A 22,809-nucleotide genomic window follows, 5' to 3' on the forward strand; every position below is an offset into this window, starting at 1 on the left:
AGCAACAAGAGGATTTTTCTGGGAAAACTGCCTGATTTTCAAAACTGACGTTAGGAAAATTCTGCGAAATGTGAGTAAATGTTTCTAGGTGAAAACATGTCTTGTAAGGTGGATGAAAATTTGATAATCCACGTGCTCACACTCATTAAAGAATGATTGTCGAAACCTTGATGCATGTAACATTTTCAGGACATGGAATGTCACGGTGAGTGAACTACTTAAATTACATATCTTTTGGGTTGAACTGGCTCCAAGAACATTTTCTGTGAAATCAGCCTCATTTTCCAAACTGGCGTTAGGAAAAACATGAGAAATCTGAGAAAATGCTTCTAAGTGTGAATATGCCTTGAATGGGGAATTTAAGTCCGGTAATCCACGTAACCAACTATGAAGGGAATACTTTTTGAATCCGTGACTTATTTAGCGTGTTTGGAACACCGAAATTCACGGTAATGAAACTATGTAAATTAAAATTCTATTGGGTAGATCTAGCTTGAATAGAATTTTTCTGCGCAAATTGCATGACTTTCGAATTTGACATTTGGATAAAACTGCGAAATGAGAGTAAAAACTTGTAGGTGTAAATATGCAAGGAATGGTGGATGTAAGATTGGTAATCCAAATGCTAACATCTCTGTAGTGAATATTTGTCGAATCCGAGATACATGAAATGTGTTCGGAACACAAAATGTCATGATGAGCACATCTATGTAAATTACCTGTCTATTGGGTAGAACTCGCTCCAAGAGCATTTTTCTGCAAAATCTGCCTCATTTTCAAATCTGGCGTTAGGAAAAATCTTCGAAATATGAGAAAATGCTTCTAAGTGTCAATATGACTTGATTGGTGGATGAAAGTCCGGTAATCCACACGTTAACAAGAGTGTAGTAAATATTTTTCAAACCGTGATTCATGTAGCGCGTTCGAAAAACAGAATTTCACGGTAATGAAACTATGTTAATTAGAATTCTATTGGGTAGAATTAGCTAGAATAAAATTTTTCTGAGAAAATTGCTTGATTCTCGAATGTGATGTTTGGACAAGCTGCGAAATGAGAGAAAATATTTGTAGGTGTAAAGATGCCTTTATGTTGGAAGAAAGTTCGGTAATCCACATTTTCACAACATGTTAAAGAATCTTTTTTCTAATCCGTGATGCATGTACCATGTTCGGAACGTGGAATTTCACGGTGATTGAAAAAATGTAAACTACTTGTCGATATGGTAGAACTCACTTCAAGAGAATTTTTCTGTGAAAACTGCTTCATTTTTGAAACTGGCGCTTGGAAAACGCTGCAAAATCTGAGAAAATACTTCTAAGTATCAACATTCAATGTTTTGTGATGAAAGTTCGGTAATTGACATGCTAACAAATCTGTAGTGAATATTTGTCGAATCCGTTATTCATGTAGAATGTTCGGAACACGGAATGTCACAGTGAGGAAATTTATGTAAATTATCTCTCCATAGGGTAGAAATCGCTCCAAGAGTTTTTTCCTGAGATAACAGCCTGATTTTTGAAACTGGTGTTAGGAAAAAGCTGCGAACTCAGATTAAACAATTGTAGGGGTAAATATGCCTTTTATGGTGGATGAAAGTTCGGCAATCCGCATACTAACAACTCTGCAGAGAATATTTGTCGAATCCGAGATACATGAATAGTGTTCGGAACACAGAATATCACGGTGAGCGATTCTACGTAAAATACATGTCTCTTGGTTAGAACTCAATCCAAGAGATTTTTCTGCAAAATCTGCCTCATTTTCGAAACTGGCATTTGGAAATTCCTTCAAAATCAGAGAAAATGCTTCAAACTGACAATTTGCCTTGTATTGTGATGGAAGTTCATAAAGCCACATGCAAACAAACATGATGTGACTAATTGTAGAAAGCCTAAGCATGTAGCGTGATCGTATGACGGAAATATCCGGAGATGGAATCTATGTAAATTTCAAGTCTATTGGGTAGAACTCGCTCCAAAAATTTTTTCTGGAGAAAAGAGCATGATTTTCGAAACTGGCATTTGGAAAAGGCTGCAAATTCAGAGTTAATGTTTCTAGGTTTAAATATGCCTTGTATGGTGGATGAAAGTTCTGTAATACACATGTACATAACTCATTAAAAATGTTTGTCAAATCCGAGAAGTATGTAGCATTTTCGGGAATTGGAATGTCACTGTGAGGGAAACTATGTAAATTAAATTTCTATTGGGAAGTACTTGCTCCACGAGAATTTTTTGTGAATCTCCCTCATTTACAAAACTGGCATTAGGAAAATCTTTTGAAATATGGGAAAGTGCTTCAAAGTGTCAATATGGCATTTATGGTGGATGAATGTTAGGTAATTCATATGCTACCAATTCTGTAGTGAATATTTGTCGAATCCGTCATGCGTGTATGTATTTTGGAACACGGAATTTCACGCTGATGGGTTCTATGTAAATTGCATGTCTATTGGATAGAACTCACTCCAAGAGGTTTTCTCTGTGAAAACTGCATGATTTTAGAAACTGAGATTAGGAGAAATATACTAAATTAGAATAAACTTTCTATGTGTAAATATACATTGTAAGGAAGATGAAAGTTCGATAATACAAATCTTCACAACTCATTAAAGTATGTTTGTCGAATCCGAGATACATGTAGTGTGTTCAGAACACGGAATTTCACAGTGATCGAATCCATGTTTATTACATGTCTATAGGTTAGAACCTGCTCCAAGAGGTTTTTGCCGTGAAATCTGCCTCAGTTTCGATACTGGCATTTGGAAAGCTCTGTGAAATCAGAGAAAATGCTTCTAAACATCAATATGCCTTGTATTGTGATGAAATTCCTGTCATCCTCATGCAAACAACTCTATAGTTTATTTTTGTCGAATATTTTCTGCATGTGTTGTGTTCGGTACACGTAATTTCACAGCGGGGGAATCTATGTAATTTACGTATCTATTGGGTAGAACACGCTCCAACATTTATTTCCTTTGAAAACTGCCTGATTTTTGAAACTGCTATGAGGGAAAAGCTGCGAACTCAGAGTTAATATTTCTATGTGTCAATATGCCTTGTATGGTGGATGAAAGATCTGTAATACACATGTACATAACTCATTAAAAATGTTTCTCAAATCCTTGATGTATGTAGCCTGTTCGGAACACGGTTTTTCTCGGTGAGGGAAGATATGTATATTACATATCTATTGGTTAGAACCCTCTCCAGGAGAGTTTTACTGAAAAATCTGCCTCAGTTACAAAACTGGTGTTATGAAAACACTGTGAAATCTGATTAAATATTTTAAGGTGACAATATGTCTTCAATGGTTTATTAAAGATCGGTAATTCATATGCTATCAACTCAGCAGTGAATATTTGTTGAATCCTTGGTGCATGAAATTTTTTTAGGAACACGGAATGTTACGGTGATGGTATCTGTGAAAATGAGATGTCTATTGGATGGAACAAGCAACAAGAGGATTTTTCTGGGAAAACTGCCTGATTTTCGAAACTGACGTTAGGAAAATTCTGCGAAATGTGAGTAAATGTTTCTAGGTGAAAACATGTCTTGTAAGGTGGATGAAAATTTGATAATCCACGTGCTCACACTCATTAAAGAATGATTGTCGAAACCTTGATGCATGTAACATTTTCAGGACATGGAATGTCACGGTGAGTGAACTACTTAAATTACATATCTTTTGGGTTGAACTGGCTCCAAGAACATTTTCTGTGTAATCAGCCTCATTTTCCAAACTGGCGTTAGGAAAAACATGAGAAATCTGAGAAAATGCTTCTAAGTGTGAATATGCCTTGAATGGGGAATTTAAGTCCGGTAATCCACGTAACCAACTATGAAGGGAATACTTTTTGAATCCGTGACTTATTTAGCGTGTTTGGAACACCGAAATTCACGGTAATGAAACTATGTAAATTAAAATTCTATTGGGTAGATCTAGCTTGAATAGAATTTTTCTGCGCAAATTGCATGACTTTCGAATTTGACATTTGGATAAAACTGCAAAATGAGAGTAAAAACTTGTAGGTGTAAATATGCAAGGAATGGTGGATGTAAGATTGGTAATCCAAATGCTAACATCTCTGTAGTGAATATTTGTCGAATCCGAGATACATGAAATGTGTTCGGAACACAAAATGTCATGATGAGCACATCTATGTAAATTACCTGTCTATTGGGTAGAACTCGCTCCAAGAGCATTTTTCTGCAAAATCTGCCTCATTTTCAAATCTGGCGTTAGGAAAAATCTTCGAAATATGAGAAAATGCTTCTAAGTGTCAATATGACTTGATTGGTGGATGAAAGTCCGGTAATCCACACGTTAACAAGAGTGTAGTAAATATTTTTCAAACCGTGATTCATGTAGCGCGTTCGAAAAACAGAATTTCACGGTAATGAAACTATGTTAATTAGAATTCTATTGGGTAGAATTAGCTAGAATAAAATTTTTCTGAGAAAATTGCTTGATTCTCGAATGTGATGTTTGGACAAGCTGCGAAATGAGAGAAAATATTTGTAGGTGTAAAGATGCCTTTATGTTGGAAGAAAGTTCGGTAATCCACATTTTCACAACATGTTAAAGAATCTTTTTTCTAATCCGTGATGCATGTACCATGTTCGGAACGTGGAATTTCACGGTGATTGAAAAAATGTAAACTACTTGTCGATATGGTAGAACTCACTTCAAGAGAATTTTTCTGTGAAAACTGCTTCATTTTTGAAACTGGCGCTTGGAAAACGCTGCAAAATCTGAGAAAATACTTCTAAGTATCAACATTCAATGTTTTGTGATGAAAGTTCGGTAATTGACATGCTAACAAATCTGTAGTGAATATTTCTCGAATCCGTTATTCATGTAGAATGTTCGGAACACGGAATGTCACAGTGAGGAAATTTATGTAAATTATCTCTCCATAGGGTAGAAATCGCTCCAAGAGTTTTTTCCTGAGATAACAGCCTGATTTTTGAAACTGGTGTTAGGAAAAAGCTGCGAACTCAGATTAAACAATTGTAGGGGTAAATATGCCTTTTATGGTGGATGAAAGTTCGGCAATCCGCATACTAACAACTCTGCAGAGAATATTTGTCGAATCCGAGATACATGAATAGTGTTCGGAACACAGAATATCACGGTGAGCGATTCTACGTAAAATACATGTCTCTTGGTTAGAACTCAATCCAAGAGATTTTTCTGCAAAATCTGCCTCATTTTCGAAACTGGCATTTGGAAATTCCTTCAAAATCAGAGAAAATGCTTCAAACTGACAATTTGCCTTGTATTGTGATGGAAGTTCATAAAGCCACATGCAAACAAACATGATGTGACTAATTGTAGAAAGCCTAAGCATGTAGCGTGATCGTATGACGGAAATATCCGGAGATGGAATCTATGTAAATTTCAAGTCTATTGGGTAGAACTCGCTCCAAAAATTTTTTCTGGAGAAAAGAGCATGATTTTTGAAACTGGCATTTGGAAAAGGCTGCAAATTCAGAGTTAATGTTTCTAGGTTTAAATATGCCTTGTATGGTGGATGAAAGTTCTGTAATACACATGTACATAACTCATTAAAAATGTTTGTCAAATCCGAGAAGTATGTAGCATTTTCGGGAATTGGAATGTCACTGTGAGGGAAACTATGTAAATTAAATTTCTATTGGGAAGTACTTGCTCCACGAGAATTTTTTGTGAATCTCCCTCATTTACAAAACTGGCATTAGGAAAATCTTTTGAAATATGGGAAAGTGCTTCAAAGTGTCAATATGGCATTTATGGTGGATGAATGTTAGGTAATTCATATGCTACCAATTCTGTAGTGAATATTTGTCGAATCCGTCATGCGTGTATGTATTTTGGAACACGGAATTTCACGCTGATGGGTTCTATGTAAATTGCATGTCTATTGGATAGAACTCACTCCAAGAGGTTTTCTCTGTGAAAACTGCATGATTTTAGAAACTGAGATTAGGAGAAATATACTAAATTAGAATAAACTTTCTATGTGTAAATATACATTGTAAGGAAGATGAAAGTTCGATAATACAAATCTTCACAACTCATTAAAGTATGTTTGTCGAATCCGAGATACATGTAGTGTGTTCAGAACACGGAATTTCACAGTGATCGAATCCATGTTTATTACATGTCTATAGGTTAGAACCTGCTCCAAGAGGTTTTTGCCGTGAAATCTGCCTCAGTTTCGATACTGGCATTTGGAAAGCTCTGTGAAATCAGAGAAAATGCTTCTAAACATCAATATGCCTTGTATTGTGATGAAATTCCTGTCATCCTCATGCAAACAACTCTATAGTTTATTTTTGTCGAATATTTTCTGCATGTGTTGTGTTCGGTACACGTAATTTCACAGCGGGGGAATCTATGTAATTTACGTATCTATTGGGTAGAACACGCTCCAACATTTATTTCCTTTGAAAACTGCCTGATTTTTGAAACTGCTATGAGGGAAAAGCTGCGAACTCAGAGTTAATATTTCTATGTGTCAATATGCCTTGTATGGTGGATGAAAGATCTGTAATACACATGTACATAACTCATTAAAAATGTTTCTCAAATCCTTGATGTATGTAGCCTGTTCGGAACACGGTTTTTCTCGGTGAGGGAAGATATGTATATTACATATCTATTGGTTAGAACCCTCTCCAGGAGAGTTTTACTGAAAAATCTGCCTCAGTTACAAAACTGGTGTTATGAAAACACTGTGAAATCTGATTAAATATTTTAAGGTGACAATATGTCTTCAATGGTTTATTAAAGATCGGTAATTCATATGCTATCAACTCAGCAGTGAATATTTGTTGAATCCTTGGTGCATGAAATTTTTTTAGGAACACGGAATGTTACGGTGATGGTATCTGTGAAAATGAGATGTCTATTGGATGGAACAAGCAACAAGAGGATTTTTCTGGGAAAACTGCCTGATTTTCGAAACTGACGTTAGGAAAATTCTGCGAAATGTGAGTAAATGTTTCTAGGTGAAAACATGTCTTGTAAGGTGGATGAAAATTTGATAATCCACGTGCTCACACTCATTAAAGAATGATTGTCGAAACCTTGATGCATGTAACATTTTCAGGACATGGAATGTCACGGTGAGTGAACTACTTAAATTACATATCTTTTGGGTTGAACTGGCTCCAAGAACATTTTCTGTGTAATCAGCCTCATTTTCCAAACTGGCGTTAGGAAAAACATGAGAAATCTGAGAAAATGCTTCTAAGTGTGAATATGCCTTGAATGGGGAATTTAAGTCCGGTAATCCACGTAACCAACTATGAAGGGAATACTTTTTGAATCCGTGACTTATTTAGCGTGTTTGGAACACCGAAATTCACGGTAATGAAACTATGTAAATTAAAATTCTATTGGGTAGATCTAGCTTGAATAGAATTTTTCTGCGCAAATTGCATGACTTTCGAATTTGACATTTGGATAAAACTGCAAAATGAGAGTAAAAACTTGTAGGTGTAAATATGCAAGGAATGGTGGATGTAAGATTGGTAATCCAAATGCTAACATCTCTGTAGTGAATATTTGTCGAATCCGAGATACATGAAATGTGTTCGGAACACAAAATGTCATGATGAGCACATCTATGTAAATTACCTGTCTATTGGGTAGAACTCGCTCCAAGAGCATTTTTCTGCAAAATCTGCCTCATTTTCAAATCTGGCGTTAGGAAAAATCTTCGAAATATGAGAAAATGCTTCTAAGTGTCAATATGACTTGATTGGTGGATGAAAGTCCGGTAATCCACACGTTAACAAGAGTGTAGTAAATATTTTTCAAACCGTGATTCATGTAGCGCGTTCGAAAAACAGAATTTCACGGTAATGAAACTATGTTAATTAGAATTCTATTGGGTAGAATTAGCTAGAATAAAATTTTTCTGAGAAAATTGCTTGATTCTCGAATGTGATGTTTGGACAAGCTGCGAAATGAGAGAAAATATTTGTAGGTGTAAAGATGCCTTTATGTTGGAAGAAAGTTCGGTAATCCACATTTTCACAACATGTTAAAGAATCTTTTTTCTAATCCGTGATGCATGTACCATGTTCGGAACGTGGAATTTCACGGTGATTGAAAAAATGTAAACTACTTGTCGATATGGTAGAACTCACTTCAAGAGAATTTTTCTGTGAAAACTGCTTCATTTTTGAAACTGGCGCTTGGAAAACGCTGCAAAATCTGAGAAAATACTTCTAAGTATCAACATTCAATGTTTTGTGATGAAAGTTCGGTAATTGACATGCTAACAAATCTGTAGTGAATATTTGTCGAATCCGTTATTCATGTAGAATGTTCGGAACACGGAATGTCACAGTGAGGAAATTTATGTAAATTATCTCTCCATAGGGTAGAAATCGCTCCAAGAGTTTTTTCCTGAGATAACAGCCTGATTTTTGAAACTGGTGTTAGGAAAAAGCTGCGAACTCAGATTAAACAATTGTAGGGGTAAATATGCCTTTTATGGTGGATGAAAGTTCGGCAATCCGCATACTAACAACTCTGCAGAGAATATTTGTCGAATCCGAGATACATGAATAGTGTTCGGAACACAGAATATCACGGTGAGCGATTCTACGTAAAATACATGTCTCTTGGTTAGAACTCAATCCAAGAGATTTTTCTGCAAAATCTGCCTCATTTTCGAAACTGGCATTTGGAAATTCCTTCAAAATCAGAGAAAATGCTTCAAACTGACAATTTGCCTTGTATTGTGATGGAAGTTCATAAAGCCACATGCAAACAAACATGATGTGACTAATTGTAGAAAGCCTAAGCATGTAGCGTGATCGTATGACGGAAATATCCGGAGATGGAATCTATGTAAATTTCAAGTCTATTGGGTAGAACTCGCTCCAAAAATTTTTTCTGGAGAAAAGAGCATGATTTTCGAAACTGGCATTTGGAAAAGGCTGCAAATTCAGAGTTAATGTTTCTAGGTTTAAATATGCCTTGTATGGTGGATGAAAGTTCTGTAATACACATGTACATAACTCATTAAAAATGTTTGTCAAATCCGAGAAGTATGTAGCATTTTCGGGAATTGGAATGTCACTGTGAGGGAAACTATGTAAATTAAATTTCTATTGGGAAGTACTTGCTCCACGAGAATTTTTTGTGAATCTCCCTCATTTACAAAACTGGCATTAGGAAAATCTTTTGAAATATGGGAAAGTGCTTCAAAGTGTCAATATGGCATTTATGGTGGATGAATGTTAGGTAATTCATATGCTACCAATTCTGTAGTGAATATTTGTCGAATCCGTCATGCGTGTATGTATTTTGGAACACGGAATTTCACGCTGATGGGTTCTATGTAAATTGCATGTCTATTGGATAGAACTCGCTCCAAGAGGTTTTCTCTGTGAAAACTGCATGATTTTAGAAACTGAGATTAGGAGAAATATACTAAATTAGAATAAACTTTCTATGTGTAAATATACATTGTAAGGAAGATGAAAGTTCGATAATACAAATCTTCACAACTCATTAAAGTATGTTTGTCGAATCCGAGATACATGTAGTGTGTTCAGAACACGGAATTTCACAGTGATCGAATCCATGTTTATTACATGTCTATAGGTTAGAACCTGCTCCAAGAGGTTTTTGCCGTGAAATCTGCCTCAGTTTCGATACTGGCATTTGGAAAGCTCTGTGAAATCAGAGAAAATGCTTCTAAACATCAATATGCCTTGTATTGTGATGAAAGTCCTGTCATCCTCATGCAAACAACTCTATAGTTTATTTTTGTCGAATATTTTCTGCATGTGTTGTGTTCGGTACACGTAATTTCACAGCGGGGGACTCTATGTAATTTACGTATCTATTGGGTAGAACACGCTCCAACATTTATTTCCTTTGAAAACTGCCTGATTTTTGAAACTGCTATGAGGGAAAAGCTGCGAACTCAGAGTTAATATTTCTATGTGTCAATATGCCTTGTATGGTGGATGAAAGATCTGTAATACACATGTACATAACTCATTAAAAATGTTTCTCAAATCCTTGATGTATGTAGCCTGTTCGGAACACGGTTTTTCTCGGTGAGGGAAGCTATGTATATTACATATCTATTGGTTAGAACCCTCTCCAGGAGAGTTTTACTGAAAAATCTGCCTCAGTTACAAAACTGGCGTTATGAAAACGCTGTGAAATCTGATTAAATATTTTAAGGTGACAATATGTCTTCAATGGTTTATTAAAAATCGGTAATTCACATGCTATCAACTCAGCAGTGAATATTTGTTGAATCCTTGGTGCATGAAATTTTTTTAGGAACACGGAATGTTACGGTGATGGTATCTGTGAAAATGAGATGTCTATTGGATGGAACAAGCAACAAGAGGATTTTTCTGGGAAAACTGCCTGATTTTCGAAACTGACGTTAGGAAAATTCTGCGAAATGTGAGTAAATGTTTCTAGGTGAAAACATGTCTTGTAAGGTGGATGAAAATTTGATAATCCACGTGCTCACACTCATTAAAGAATGATTGTCGAAAACTTGATGCATGTAACATTTTCAGGACATGGAATGTCACGGTGAGTGAACTACTTAAATTACATATCTTTTGGGTTGAACTGGCTCCAAGAACATTTTCTGTGTAATCAGCCTCATTTTCCAAACTGGCGTTAGGAAAAACATGAGAAATCTGAGAAAATGCTTCTAAGTGTGAATATGCCTTGAATGGGGAATTTAAGTCCGGTAATCCACGTAACCAACTATGAAGGGAATACTTTTTGAATCCGTGACTTATTTAGCGTGTTTGGAACACCGAAATTCACGGTAATGAAACTATGTAAATTAAAATTCTATTGGGTAGATCTAGCTTGAATAGAATTTTTCTGCGCAAATTGCATGACTTTCGAATTTGACATTTGGATAAAACTGCGAAATGAGAGTAAAAACTTGTAGGTGTAAATATGCAAGGAATGGTGGATGTAAGATTGGTAATCCAAATGCTAACATCTCTGTAGTGAATATTTGTCGAATCCGAGATACATGAAATGTGTTCGGAACACAAAATGTCATGATGAGCACATCTATGTAAATTACCTGTCTATTGGGTAGAACTCGCTCCAAGAGCATTTTTCTGCAAAATCTGCCTCATTTTCAAATCTGGCGTTAGGAAAAATCTTCGAAATATGAGAAAATGCTTCTAAGTGTCAATATGACTTGATTGGTGGATGAAAGTCCGGTAATCCACACGTTAACAAGAGTGTAGTAAATATTTTTCAAACCGTGATTCATGTAGCGCGTTCGAAAAACAGAATTTCACGGTAATGAAACTATGTTAATTAGAATTCTATTGGGTAGAATTAGCTAGAATAAAATTTTTCTGAGAAAATTGCTTGATTCTCGAATGTGATGTTTGGACAAGCTGCGAAATGAGAGAAAATATTTGTAGGTGTAAAGATGCCTTTATGTTGGAAGAAAGTTCGGTAATCCACATTTTCACAACATGTTAAAGAATCTTTTTTCTAATCCGTGATGCATGTACCATGTTCGGAACGTGGAATTTCACGGTGATTGAAAAAATGTAAACTACTTGTCGATATGGTAGAACTCACTTCAAGAGAACTTTTCTGTGAAAACTGCTTCATTTTTGAAACTGGCGCTTGGAAAACGCTGCAAAATCTGAGAAAATACTTCTAAGTATCAACATTCAATGTTTTGTGATGAAAGTTCGGTAATTGACATGCTAACAAATCTGTAGTGAATATTTCTCGAATCCGTTATTCATGTAGAATGTTCGGAACACGGAATGTCACAGTGAGGAAATTTATGTAAATTATCTCTCCATAGGGTAGAAATCGCTCCAAGAGTTTTTTCCTGAGATAACAGCCTGATTTTTGAAACTGGTGTTAGGAAAAAGCTGCGAACTCAGATTAAACAATTGTAGGGGTAAATATGCCTTTTATGGTGGATGAAAGTTCGGCAATCCGCATACTAACAACTCTGCAGAGAATATTTGTCGAATCCGAGATACATGAATAGTGTTCGGAACACAGAATATCACGGTGAGCGATTCTACGTAAAATACATGTCTCTTGGTTAGAACTCAATCCAAGAGATTTTTCTGCAAAATCTGCCTCATTTTCGAAACTGGCATTTGGAAATTCCTTCAAAATCAGAGAAAATGCTTCAAACTGACAATTTGCCTTGTATTGTGATGGAAGTTCATAAAGCCACATGCAAACAAACATGATGTGACTAATTGTAGAAAGCCTAAGCATGTAGCGTGATCGTATGACGGAAATATCCGGAGATGGAATCTATGTAAATTTCAAGTCTATTGGGTAGAACTCGCTCCAAAAATTTTTTCTGGAGAAAAGAGCATGATTTTCGAAACTGGCATTTGGAAAAGGCTGCAAATTCAGAGTTAATGTTTCTAGGTTTAAATATGCCTTGTATGGTGGATGAAAGTTCTGTAATACACATGTACATAACTCATTAAAAATGTTTGTCAAATCCGAGAAGTATGTAGCATTTTCGGGAATTGGAATGTCACTGTGAGGGAAACTATGTAAATTAAATTTCTATTGGGAAGTACTTGCTCCACGAGAATTTTTTGTGAATCTCCCTCATTTACAAAACTGGCATTAGGAAAATCTTTTGAAATATGGGAAAGTGCTTCAAAGTGTCAATATGGCATTTATGGTGGATGAATGTTAGGTAATTCATATGCTACCAATTCTGTAGTGAATATTTGTCGAATCCGTCATGCGTGTATGTATTTTGGAACACGGAATTTCACGCTGATGGGTTCTATGTAAATTGCATGTCTATTGGATAGAACTCGCTCCAAGAGGTTTTCTCTGTGAAAACTGCATGATTTTAGAAACTGAGATTAGGAGAAATATACTAAATTAGAATAAACTTTCTATGTGTAAATATACATTGTAAGGAAGATGAAAGTTCGATAATACAAATCTTCACAACTCATTAAAGTATGTTTGTCGAATCCGAGATACATGTAGTGTGTTCAGAACACGGAATTTCACAGTGATCGAATCCATGTTTATTACATGTCTATAGGTTAGAACCTGCTCCAAGAGGTTTTTGCCGTGAAATCTGCCTCAGTTTCGATACTGGCATTTGGAAAGCTCTGTGAAATCAGAGAAAATGCTTCTAAACATCAATATGCCTTGTATTGTGATGAAAGTCCTGTCATCCTCATGCAAACAACTCTATAGTTTATTTTTGTCGAATCTTTTCTGCATGTGTTGTGTTCGGTACACGTAATTTCACAGCGGGGGAATCTATGTAATTTACGTATCTATTGGGTAGAACACGCTCCAACATTTATTTCCTTTGAAAACTGCCTGATTTTTGAAACTGCTATGAGGGAAAAGCTGCGAACTCAGAGTTAATATTTCTATGTGTCAATATGCCTTGTATGGTGGATGAAAGATCTGTAATACACATGTACATAACTCATTAAAAATGTTTCTCAAATCCTTGATGTATGTAGCCTGTTCGGAACACGGTTTTTCTCGGTGAGGGAAGCTATGTATATTACATATCTATTGGTTAGAACCCTCTCCAGGAGAGTTTTACTGAAAAATCTGCCTCAGTTACAAAACTGGCGTTATGAAAACGCTGTGAAATCTGATTAAATATTTTAAGGTGACAATATGTCTTCAATGGTTTATTAAAGATCGGTAATTCACATGCTATCAACTCAGCAGTGAATATTTGTTGAATCCTTGGTGCATGAAATTTTTTTAGGAACACGGAATGTTACGGTGATGGTATCTGTGAAAATGAGATGTCTATTGGATGGAACAAGCAACAAGAGGATTTTTCTGGGAAAACTGCCTGATTTTCGAAACTGACGTTAGGAAAATTCTGCGAAATGTGAGTAAATGTTTCTAGGTGAAAACATGTCTTGTAAGGTGGATGAAAATTTGATAATCCACGTGCTCACACTCATTAAAGAATGATTGTCGAAACCTTGATGCATGTAACATTTTCAGGACATGGAATGTCACGGTGAGTGAACTACTTAAATTACATATCTTTTGGGTAGAACTGGCTCCAAGAACATTTTCTGTGTAATCAGCCTCATTTTCCAAACTGGCGTTAGGAAAAACATGAGAAATCTGAGAAAATGCTTCTAAGTGTGAATATGCCTTGAATGGGGAATTTAAGTCCGGTAATCCACGTAACCAACTATGAAGGGAATACTTTTTGAATCTGTGACTTATTTAGCGTGTTTGGAACACCGAAATTCACGGTAATGAAACTATGTAAATTAAAATTCTATTGGGTAGATCTAGCTTGAATAGAATTTTTCTGCGCAAATTGCATGACTTTCGAATTTGACATTTGGATAAAACTGCGAAATGAGAGTAAAAACTTGTAGGTGTAAATATGCAAGGAATGGTGGATGTAAGATTGGTAATCCAAATGCTAACATCTCTGTAGTGAATATTTGTCGAATCCGAGATACATGAAATGTGTTCGGAACACAAAATGTCATGATGAGCACATCTATGTAAATTACCTGTCTATTGGGTAGAACTCGCTCCAAGAGCATTTTTCTGCAAAATCTGCCTCATTTTCAAATCTGGCGTTAGGAAAAATCTTCGAAATATGAGAAAATGCTTCTAAGTGTCAATATGACTTGATTGGTGGATGAAAGTCCGGTAATCCACACGTTAACAAGAGTGTAGTAAATATTTTTCAAACCGTGATTCATGTAGCGCGTTCGAAAAACAGAATTTCACGGTAATGAAACTATGTTAATTAGAATTCTATTGGGTAGAATTAGCTAGAATAAAATTTTTCTGAGAAAATTGCTTGATTCTCGAATGTGATGTTTGGACAAGCTGCGAAATGAGAGAAAATATTTGTAGGTGTAAAGATGCCTTTATGTTGGAAGAAAGTTCGGTAATCCACATTTTCACAACATGTTAAAGAATCTTTTTTCTAATCCGTGATGCATGTACCATGTTCGGAACGTGGAATTTCACGGTGATTGAAAAAATGTAAACTACTTGTCGATATGGTAGAACTCACTTCAAGAGAATTTTTCTGTGAAAACTGCTTCATTTTTGAAACTGGCGCTTGGAAAACGCTGCAAAATCTGAGAAAATACTTCTAAGTATCAACATTCAATGTTTTGTGATGAAAGTTCGGTAATTGACATGCTAACAAATCTGTAGTGAATATTTGTCGAATCCGTTATTCATGTAGAATGTTCGGAACACGGAATGTCACAGTGAGGAAATTTATGTAAATTATCTTTCCATAGGGTAGAAATCGCTCCAAGAGTTTTTTCCTGAGATAACAGCCTGATTTTTGAAACTGGTGTTAGGAAAAAGCTGCGAACTCAGATTAAACAATTGTAGGGGTAAATATGCCTTTTATGGTGGATGAAAGTTCGGCAATCCGCATACTAACAACTCTGCAGAGAATATTTGTCGAATCCGAGATACATGAATAGTGTTCGGAACACAGAATATCACGGTGAGCGATTCTACGTAAAATACATGTCTCTTGGTTAGAACTCAATCCAAGAGATTTTTCTGCAAAATCTGCCTCATTTTCGAAACTGGCATTTGGAAATTCCTTCAAAATCAGAGAAAATGCTTCAAACTGACAATTTGCCTTGTATTGTGATGGAAGTTCATAAAGCCACATGCAAACAAACATGATGTGACTAATTGTAGAAAGCCTAAGCATGTAGCGTGATCGTATGACGGAAATATCCGGAGATGGAATCTATGTAAATTTCAAGTCTATTGGGTAGAACTCGCTCCAAAAATTTTTTCTGGAGAAAAGAGCATGATTTTCGAAACTGGCATTTGGAAAAGGCTGCAAATTCAGAGTTAATGTTTCTAGGTTTAAATATGCCTTGTATGGTGGATGAAAGTTCTGTAATACACATGTACATAACTCATTAAAAATGTTTGTCAAATCCAAGAAGTATGTAGCATTTTCGGGAATTGGAATGTCACTGTGAGGGAAACTATGTAAATTAAATTTCTATTGGGAAGTACTTGCTCCACGAGAATTTTTTGTGAATCTCCCTCATTTACAAAACTGGCATTAGGAAAATCTTTTGAAATATGGGAAAGTGCTTCAAAGTGTCAATATGGCATTTATGGTGGATGAATGTTAGGTAATTCATATGCTACCAATTCTGTAGTGAATATTTGTCGAATCCGTCATGCGTGTATGTATTTTGGAACACGGAATTTCACGCTGATGGGTTCTATGTAAATTGCATGTCTATTGGATAGAACTCGCTCCAAGAGGTTTTCTCTGTGAAAACTGCATGATTTTAGAAACTGAGATTAGGAGAAATATACTAAATTAGAATAAACTTTCTATGTGTAAATATACATTGTAAGGAAGATGAAAGTTCGATAATACAAATCTTCACAACTCATTAAAGTATGTTTGTCGAATCCGAGATACATGTAGTGTGTTCAGAACACGGAATTTCACAGTGATCGAATCCATGTTTATTACATGTCTATAGGTTAGAACCTGCTCCAAGAGGTTTTTGCCGTGAAATCTGCCTCAGTTTCGATACTGGCATTTGGAAAGCTCTGTGAAATCAGAGAAAATGCTTCTAAACATCAATATGCCTTGTATTGTGATGAAAGTCCTGTCATCCTCATGCAAACAACTCTATAGTTTATTTTTGTCGAATCTTTTCTGCATGTGTTGTGTTCGGTACACGTAATTTCACCGCGCGGGAATCTATGTAATTTATGTATCTATTGGGTAGAACACGCTCCAACATTTATTTCCTTTGAAAACTGCCTGATTTTTGAAACTGCTATGAGGGAAAAGCTGCGAACTCAGAGTTAATATTTCTATGTGTCAATATGCCTTGTATGGTGGATGAAAGATCTGTAATACACATGTACATAACTCATTAAAAATGTTTCTCAAATCCTTGATGTATGTAGCCTGTTCGGAACACGGTTTTTCTCGGTGAGGGAAGCTATGTATATTACATATCTATTGGTTAGAACCCTCTCCAGGAGAGTTTTACTGAAAAATCTGCCTCAGTTACAAAACTGGCGTTATGAAAACGCTGTGAAATCTGATTAAATATTTTAAGGTGACAATATGTCTTCAATGGTTTATTAAAAATCGGTAATTCACATGCTATCAACTCAGCAGTGAATATTTGTTGAATCCTTGGTGCATGAAATTTTTTTAGGAACACGGAATGTTACGGTGATGGTATCTGTGAAAATGAGATGTCTATTGGATGGAACAAGCAACAAGAGGATTTTTCTGGGAAAACTGCCTGATTTTCGAAACTGACGTTAGGAAAATTCTGCGAAATGTGAGTAAATGTTTCTAGGTGAAAACATGTCTTGTAAGGTGGATGAAAATTTGATAATCCACGTGCTCACACTCATTAAAGAATGATTGTCGAAAACTTGATGCATGTAACATTTTCAGGACATGGAATGTCACGGTGAGTGAACTACTTAAATTACATATCTTTTGGGTTGAACTGGCTCCAAGAACATTTTCTGTGTAATCAGCCTCATTTTCCAAACTGGCGTTAGGAAAAACATGAGAAATCTGAGAAAATGCTTCTAAGTGTGAATATGCCTTGAATGGGGAATTTAAGTCCGGTAATCCACGTAACCAACTATGAAGGGAATACTTTTTGAATCCGTGACTTATTTAGCGTGTTTGGAACACCGAAATTCACGGTAATGAAACTATGTAAATTAAAATTCTATTGGGTAGATCTAGCTTGAATAGAATTTTTCTGCGCAAATTGCATGACTTTCGAATTTGACATTTGGATAAAACTGCGAAATGAGAGTAAAAACTTGTAGGTGTAAATATGCAAGGAATGGTGGATGTAAGATTGGTAATCCAAATGCTAACATCTCTGTAGTGAATATTTGTCGAATCCGAGATACATGAAATGTGTTCGGAACACAAAATGTCATGATGAGCACATCTATGTAAATTACCTGTCTATTGGGTAGAACTCGCTCCAAGAGCATTTTTCTGCAAAATCTGCCTCATTTTCAAATCTGGCGTTAGGAAAAATCTTCGAAATATGAGAAAATGCTTCTAAGTGTCAATATGACTTGATTGGTGGATGAAAGTCCGGTAATCCACACGTTAACAAGAGTGTAGTAAATATTTTTCAAACCGTGATTCATGTAGCGCGTTCGAAAAACAGAATTTCACGGTAATGAAACTATGTTAATTAGAATTCTATTGGGTAGAATTAGCTAGAATAAAATTTTTCTGAGAAAATTGCTTGATTCTCGAATGTGATGTTTGGACAAGCTGCGAAATGAGAGAAAATATTTGTAGGTGTAAAGATGCCTTTATGTTGGAAGAAAGTTCGGTAATCCACATTTTCACAACATGTTAAAGAATCTTTTTTCTAATCCGTGATGCATGTACCATGTTCGGAACGTGGAATTTCACGGTGATTGAAAAAATGTAAACTACTTGTCGATATGGTAGAACTCACTTCAAGAGAACTTTTCTGTGAAAACTGCTTCATTTTTGAAACTGGCGCTTGGAAAACGCTGCAAAATCTGAGAAAATACTTCTAAGTATCAACATTCAATGTTTTGTGATGAAAGTTCGGTAATTGACATGCTAACAAATCTGTAGTGAATATTTCTCGAATCCGTTATTCATGTAGAATGTTCGGAACACGGAATGTCACAGTGAGGAAATTTATGTAAATTATCTCTCCATAGGGTAGAAATCGCTCCAAGAGTTTTTTCCTGAGATAACAGCCTGATTTTTGAAACTGGTGTTAGGAAAAAGCTGCGAACTCAGATTAAACAATTGTAGGGGTAAATATGCCTTTTATGGTGGATGAAAGTTCGGCAATCCGCATACTAACAACTCTGCAGAGAATATTTGTCGAATCCGAGATACATGAATAGTGTTCGGAACACAGAATATCACGGTGAGCGATTCTACGTAAAATACATGTCTCTTGGTTAGAACTCAATCCAAGAGATTTTTCTGCAAAATCTGCCTCATTTTCGAAACTGGCATTTGGAAATTCCTTCAAAATCAGAGAAAATGCTTCAAACTGACAATTTGCCTTGTATTGTGATGGAAGTTCATAAAGCCACATGCAAACAAACATGATGTGACTAATTGTAGAAAGCCTAAGCATGTAGCGTGATCGTATGACGGAAATATCCGGAGATGGAATCTATGTAAATTTCAAGTCTATTGGGTAGAACTCGCTCCAAAAATTTTTTCTGGAGAAAAGAGCATGATTTTCGAAACTGGCATTTGGAAAAGGCTGCAAATTCAGAGTTAATGTTTCTAGGTTTAAATATGCCTTGTATGGTGGATGAAAGTTCTGTAATACACATGTACATAACTCATTAAAAATGTTTGTCAAATCCGAGAAGTATGTAGCATTTTCGGGAATTGGAATGTCACTGTGAGGGAAACTATGTAAATTAAATTTCTATTGGGAAGTACTTGCTCCACGAGAATTTTTTGTGAATCTCCCTCATTTACAAAACTGGCATTAGGAAAATCTTTTGAAATATGGGAAAGTGCTTCAAAGTGTCAATATGGCATTTATGGTGGATGAATGTTAGGTAATTCATATGCTACCAATTCTGTAGTGAATATTTGTCGAATCCGTCATGCGTGTATGTATTTTGGAACACGGAATTTCACGCTGATGGGTTCTATGTAAATTGCATGTCTATTGGATAGAACTCGCTCCAAGAGGTTTTCTCTGTGAAAACTGCATGATTTTAGAAACTGAGATTAGGAGAAATATACTAAATTAGAATAAACTTTCTATGTGTAAATATACATTGTAAGGAAGATGAAAGTTCGATAATACAAATCTTCACAACTCATTAAAGTATGTTTGTCGAATCCGAGATACATGTAGTGTGTTCAGAACACGGAATTTCACAGTGATCGAATCCATGTTTATTACATGTCTATAGGTTAGAACCTGCTCCAAGAGGTTTTTGCCGTGAAATCTGCCTCAGTTTCGATACTGGCATTTGGAAAGCTCTGTGAAATCAGAGAAAATGCTTCTAAACATCAATATGCCTTGTATTGTGATGAAAGTCCTGTCATCCTCATGCAAACAACTCTATAGTTTATTTTTGTCGAATATTTTCTGCATGTGTTGTGTTCGGTACACGTAATTTCACAGCGGGGGAATCTATGTAATTTACGTATCTATTGGGTAGAACACGCTCCAACATTTATTTCCTTTGAAAACTGCCTGATTTTTGAAACTGCTATGAGGGAAAAGCTGCGAACTCAGAGTTAATATTTCTATGTGTCAATATGCCTTGTATGGTGGATGAAAGATCTGTAATACACATGTACATAACTCATTAAAAATGTTTCTCAAATCCTTGATGTATGTAGCCTGTTCGGAACACGGTTTTTCTCGGTGAGGGAAGCTATGTATATTACATATCTATTGGTTAGAACCCTCTCCAGGAGAGTTTTACTGAAAAATCTGCCTCAGTTACAAAACTGGCGTTATGAAAACGCTGTGAAATCTGATTAAATATTTTAAGGTGACAATATGTCTTCAATGGTTTATTAAAGATCGGTAATTCACATGCTATCAACTCAGCAGTGAATATTTGTTGAATCCTTGGTGCATGAAATTTTTTTAGGAACACGGAATGTTACGGTGATGGTATCTGTGAAAATGAGATGTCTATTGGATGGAACAAGCAACAAGAGGATTTTTCTGGGAAAACTGCCTGATTTTCGAAACTGACGTTAGGAAAATTCTGCGAAATGTGAGTAAATGTTTCTAGGTGAAAACATGTCTTGTAAGGTGGATGAAAATTTGATAATCCACGTGCTCACACTCATTAAAGAATGATTGTCGAAACCTTGATGCATGTAACATTTTCAGGACATGGAATGTCACGGTGAGTGAACTACTTAAATTACATATCTTTTGGGTAGAACTGGCTCCAAGAACATTTTCTGTGTAATCAGCCTCATTTTCCAAACTGGCGTTAGGAAAAACATGAGAAATCTGAGAAAATGCTTCTAAGTGTGAATATGCCTTGAATGGGGAATTTAAGTCCGGTAATCCACGTAACCAACTATGAAGGGAATACTTTTTGAATCTGTGACTTATTTAGCGTGTTTGGAACACCGAAATTCACGGTAATGAAACTATGTAAATTAAAATTCTATTGGGTAGATCTAGCTTGAATAGAATTTTTCTGCGCAAATTGCATGACTTTCGAATTTGACATTTGGATAAAACTGCGAAATGAGAGTAAAAACTTGTAGGTGTAAATATGCAAGGAATGGTGGATGTAAGATTGGTAATCCAAATGCTAACATCTCTGTAGTGAATATTTGTCGAATCCGAGATACATGAAATGTGTTCGGAACACAAAATGTCATGATGAGCACATCTATGTAAATTACCTGTCTATTGGGTAGAACTCGCTCCAAGAGCATTTTTCTGCAAAATCTGCCTCATTTTCAAATCTGGCGTTAGGAAAAATCTTCGAAATATGAGAAAATGCTTCTAAGTGTCAATATGACTTGATTGGTGGATGAAAGTCCGGTAATCCACACGTTAACAAGAGTGTAGTAAATATTTTTCAAACCGTGATTCATGTAGCGCGTTCGAAAAACAGAATTTCACGGTAATGAAACTATGTTAATTAGAATTCTATTGGGTAGAATTAGCTAGAATAAAATTTTTCTGAGAAAATTGCTTGATTCTCGAATGTGATGTTTGGACAAGCTGCGAAATGAGAGAAAATATTTGTAGGTGTAAAGATGCCTTTATGTTGGAAGAAAGTTCGGTAATCCACATTTTCACAACATGTTAAAGAATCTTTTTTCTAATCCGTGATGCATGTACCATGTTCGGAACGTGGAATTTCACGGTGATTGAAAAAATGTAAACTACTTGTCGATATGGTAGAACTCACTTCAAGAGAATTTTTCTGTGAAAACTGCTTCATTTTTGAAACTGGCGCTTGGAAAACGCTGCAAAATCTGAGAAAATACTTCTAAGTATCAACATTCAATGTTTTGTGATGAAAGTTCGGTAATTGACATGCTAACAAATCTGTAGTGAATATTTGTCGAATCCGTTATTCATGTAGAATGTTCGGAACACGGAATGTCACAGTGAGGAAATTTATGTAAATTATCTTTCCATAGGGTAGAAATCGCTCCAAGAGTTTTTTCCTGAGATAACAGCCTGATTTTTGAAACTGGTGTTAGGAAAAAGCTGCGAACTCAGATTAAACAATTGTAGGGGTAAATATGCCTTTTATGGTGGATGAAAGTTCGGCAATCCGCATACTAACAACTCTGCAGAGAATATTTGTCGAATCCGAGATACATGAATAGTGTTCGGAACACAGAATATCACGGTGAGCGATTCTACGTAAAATACATGTCTCTTGGTTAGAACTCAATCCAAGAGATTTTTCTGCAAAATCTGCCTCATTTTCGAAACTGGCATTTGGAAATTCCTTCAAAATCAGAGAAAATGCTTCAAACTGACAATTTGCCTTGTATTGTGATGGAAGTTCATAAAGCCACATGCAAACAAACATGATGTGACTAATTGTAGAAAGCCTAAGCATGTAGCGTGATCGTATGACGGAAATATCCGGAGATGGAATCTATGTAAATTTCAAGTCTATTGGGTAGAACTCGCTCCAAAAATTTTTTCTGGAGAAAAGAGCATGATTTTCGAAACTGGCATTTGGAAAAGGCTGCAAATTCAGAGTTAATGTTTCTAGGTTTAAATATGCCTTGTATGGTGGAT

Source organism: Camelus dromedarius, unplaced genomic scaffold, assembly GCF_036321535.1.
Source record: "Camelus dromedarius isolate mCamDro1 unplaced genomic scaffold, mCamDro1.pat HAP1_SCAFFOLD_126, whole genome shotgun sequence".
NCBI lineage: Eukaryota > Metazoa > Chordata > Mammalia > Artiodactyla > Camelidae > Camelus > Camelus dromedarius.